Source organism: Poeciliopsis prolifica, unplaced genomic scaffold, assembly GCF_027474105.1.
Source record: "Poeciliopsis prolifica strain line A6 unplaced genomic scaffold, Auburn_PproV2 SCAFFOLD051, whole genome shotgun sequence".
Lineage (NCBI taxonomy): Eukaryota > Metazoa > Chordata > Actinopteri > Cyprinodontiformes > Poeciliidae > Poeciliopsis > Poeciliopsis prolifica.
Window position 1 is genome coordinate 2586417 of NW_026562426.1, and position 4553 is coordinate 2590969.

The 4553-nt window shown below is 39.8% G+C and overlaps 1 long non-coding RNA gene across 1 annotated transcript; it reads right to left on the reverse strand.

Annotated features, from left to right (window-relative positions):
- Positions 1–2269: 2269 nt before the first annotated feature.
- Positions 2270–3415, reverse strand: LOC129378267 (uncharacterized). Its single transcript, XR_008608041.1, has 2 exons — positions 3066–3415; positions 2270–2520 (listed from the first exon to the last, which is right to left on the reverse strand). It is a non-coding gene; the product is annotated as an uncharacterized LOC129378267 (long non-coding RNA).
- Positions 3416–4553: the final 1138 nt, after the last annotated feature.

A 4553-nucleotide genomic window follows, 5' to 3' on the forward strand; every position in this document is an offset into this window, starting at 1 on the left:
TCCTCCATAACGGCCTGGTCCTCACTTTACTAATGTACTACTGTAATATTTTTTGGCTTATAGCTTACAGGTTTGATTTTGTGTCCTTTACATCCAAGGGAGCCATAAGAAGAGGGCATTTTGGACAGAGGTAGTTATGTTTCCATCAAATTGTCATCCAAATTTTGAGCGAACTTTGCATAAAAGAAGAAAAGAAAAACGCAAATTGTTTTGAAGTGAATCAACCAGGCTACGCAAAGTGGGATTAGGTAATGAGCATAGCCATGATACACAGTATCTGCGTTTCCACTGACCACATAATGGTGCAGTTTGGCATTTCAAAAATAAATTTGCTCAATGAAAGCATGTCAATTATATATAAAAAAACTTTTTTAAGTAAAAAGTTTTGGTACTATGATAAGATGTTTTTTTTTTTGGCTGCATTGAAATTAGTTTATTTCACAAAGTGCAATGGAAACACTTTGTTCACATGACGCGAGTCAAACTACGAAGCAGAAGGTAAGTAGTTGGAGGACAATGGCCACATAACGTGTTTTTTAAAGGATTTATTGCATGAACAAACTTATTCGCATTTGATTTTAATGCTGTCTCTTATGTAATGGAAAAACTGAGATAATGATTTACAACTTTGTCATCTTCGCCAATCTTTCCTAATGCAACTTCAAAATGTGTCTGAAAAAATGTTGGTGGAGGAGTCGCTTCATTCAGAATTGCAAGATCCATCCAATCTGGCAATTCATTAGTTCTAACTACCTTCAATGGGAATTTGGAGATATTTCACATTTTTGTCAGCAGTTCTGGAGGTTTGAGGTTCAAAGTAATCGCATTTTCTGTATTTCATTTTTCTTAATCAGAAGCACAATAAGCTAAAAGCTATAAGAGTTTGGCTACAGAACTGCTATATATTTTCATAGTGTAGAATACTTCAAGCCTGAAAATATTACAGGACATATTTTTGACGGTGTAAAATACTCAAGCATATAATTTCTTTGCCGTTGTTTTTCACTCCTTTCTGAAAACCAACAGAACCCATGTGCATGGCTGCATGTGCGACGGCTGCTTGACACATTCATCCTTTGATCGGCTGAAACATGTTTAGATCTGTGACATTCCACGTTTTGAATCTCTGCAAAAGCAATATCCCGGCTTACCTCATAAATCTGACACAAATCCTTGGGAAACCTGCTGATCAGCGGCAGAATTTGTAAAGCCACTGTAGAGGATATAATAATATAACAGCACCGGTGTCGATTTGCTCAGCGAACAGAGGTAAAGTGTGCAGGTGTGAGGCAGGCTGCTTTGACGTAAAATCAGTTTTGTCACACTTCCATTCCAAATATGTCAAATTTATGCCTTGATATATTAGGTAATTAAGATACTCTTAATTGTATTTTGACAAGACAAACTACTGAGTTGTGTGGAGGCTGCAGATGAAGCTTTTTACAATGAACTGCTGAATAGCTCAGACATATTTCAAATAAAAAAATGACAAGTCATAAAATCAATTTAAGATCTCACCTTTTGCTTTTTGAAGATATCTGTCATTTTTACTCATCAAAATTTCTTTTAATATGAGTCTGAATGAGTTAGACAAAACTTAAACATGTTTTTTGTATTTTCTATTTCAATTATATTGGATTAGCATTTTGACTAGTATTGCGGAGCATTTAGAAATTTCAACAAAACAGTGAAAAAAAATAGAAGAGATTTTTTAAAAATGCACCATTTGTAGCTTGGAAATGGGTTGAAAGTAGTTCTTAGCTTTTCGAAGCTGGTTTTGAGTGTCAGAAGAGAAGAAATAGAAAATATTGGAAGCAGTCTTCAAGTTCACGAAGTTCCACATACCCTGTTCCACTGAGCTCTTTTTACGTTGCGACATTTTATGACAATTTGGTGCAAAAAATTCAAAATTCTGCAAGCAAGCGGCTGCAGGCAAGTCTAGAGTGCGACAGAAGAAACGCTTTCAAGATGGAAACGTTCGCAAGGAAAATGAACAACAATGGTTTAATTTTTTGACAGCTAAATTAGGAGTGATCTAGTGGATTTTTTTTTTCGTAACTCGGCAAACAAAAGCAGTGATAAGTGAGGCAGTCGTGTTACCAACACGTCTTTCAAGCTAGATTTTTTCTGTGTTTGTACCTTGATCTGTATTCCATTAGTATTTTGAGGTTCTTGATCTCGTTGCCCCTTTCCCTGCTATAAGTGAACTGGTATTGCTTTCTTCATCAACCTGCATGATGCCCTCATAAATACACAATGAGACAGAAAACAATTGATCAAGCTTACTGTATTTCAATGGCGAATCAAAGGAGAAAGACGCGCATTCAGCCATGCTCCGTCAGAAGATGGAAATGTGGTAGCACGCTTGGTGGACGGGTTGACTTTCTGTCTTGTAAAGCTGTCTTATTAGGTAAGAAAGAGGGGATCAGGACGACGAAGGAGAGGCGGCAGCAGACTGCTAGATTACTGTGTGGCACATCAGTGTTGCCTCTGGCTCTGTCACAACTGCTGCTATCGCTGCTGTCGGATGGATGACAGGAAAAAACAAGGGCAGTTTTAATGATTAGAAATGCTGACTAAACAGAGGTTTTGAGAAGCTGCTGTTTTTTAGTTGTGGGGAATTTAATACGTAAACAGTCAACGCGCAGTTAGAGCCAATGTTCTGTCATGCAGTTTTGCAGCTGTAGTTTGTTTTTTGAACCCACGATTCTGTCACACACTCAGGCCTTTAACTCTGAGTCTGTAACAACACTTGATGTCTAAATGTTTTCGTCTCACATTTCTGATTCGTAACTTGGGGCTGCACACATCAGCGTATGGAATAGAAATTGTGTGAAATCTGTGCTATTATCAGCAGCGTTTCAGCGTTGCTGTGGAAACATCATTTATATGCAGACATAATCCTGTGATGATTTTCACTCGCCTATCGGTGGGTTCATGATTTTTGGTTGTTGTTTGTGAAGGGAACAGAGAGGAGCCATTTTGTCCATTAAAACTGTCTTAGTTAATAAACAAAATCTGATGAGCTAAATGATGAAGGACACGCTTTGAGTTGCACATCTCACCTTCTCTGACAGGCAAATCAAGAAATCCGACATTAGACTCTCCACTCGGGCATGTCGGACCGGCACACAAGCGAGCCCGCCCGCCTACGCACACGTGGCGGGGACGCGGGGTACATCGCCGTCATTCCAATTAGCTGTTTTCACACTTGGCTAGTTAGCCTTGTATGCCTGTAAAAACTTCCATCTGTTTATGTATCACAACTTGGTGTTTCTCATCCCGGCTTTCGCAGGTCATTTAATCTGCCAGAAGGGAGTGGAGCTTCCACAGACGGCCGAGAGCGACTCCGTCGTGGTGGTGGAAGGCGCCGGTGACAGGAGGGCCGTGGCGGTTCTGGAGGTGGGAGATGCAGCTGTTGGCGGTGACAACTCCAGACGTTTCACCACGCAGCCGCGTGAGTCTCGCGCAGCTGCTGTGGATGGGAACGCTTCCACAGCCTGACATGAGCTGGTTATTTTTAGCAAGAGGACATTTGATGGCTTGATGAGGGTTTCAGTGCAAACGGTTTTAATTTTTGTTGTTTTTTTTTCCCCAGGAAGGATGACATGAAGCTAATCCCGCCATAAGACAGATAGACAGCTTCATGCTCGGTTTGAGGGAAAAACGTGCACAGTTCACATTCTTCCAACATGTCCCCAAACAGCTACGTCAGTGATTACCACAGAAGTGAAAATCATCTGCCTTAATTAAATGCCATAATCACAATTAGACTGACAGACTTTAGCAGTCCCACACACATTACTGCAGTAAACATACATGCGCACGCACCCCATCTGCAGCTAACAAGCTTTTATTGTTCAGATTAGTCCAAACCTGATTTGACTTACAATTTACTTACAATTTAGTTGCTTTTGTGACGTATGCCAATTTCCTTCTGAGTCTTATGCACAGTGTTGTTTTCTAAGCGGTATTTGCAAAGCAACAAAGATGGACAGTAATGGCTGATGTACGAATTAAACACTGGACGGTGACCAGAAAATGCTTTAGAGGCAATATTATGTCAAATAGACTCAGTTTATTTTGCTTTACATGTTGTTATAATGTTATTCCTTCATAAACGACATAAATGGAGTGTTACTTTGATTCTTTAATCTCCCATGGCAACCATGAAGTTATTCTAAATGTGTGGTGCTCCTTCAGACTAGCCAGCAGCAATTAGCAAAGACCTGGTGAAAGATATGTGGTCCATGCTAATTCGCAACCTACCCTTCCTGTTTATTGTACAGCATTAGCATTGGACAAAAATCAGCCAGGTGATGCGTTATTTTAAAAGTTTGCTCAAAATTTGCATGACAGTTGGATGAAAACGGGGCCACTATGAGCTGTTTTCAGTTCATCTGGAATAAACGCAGGACTCAAAACAATAAAGTCAAAAACTGAGTTCTGCTAGGCTTGTGGTATCTTCACTCAATTAAAACTGAAAGCAAATGAGAACGTCTCTCTTTTCACATTACAATCAGTCCCAATTTCTTCTGCTTTCCACCCCCAAC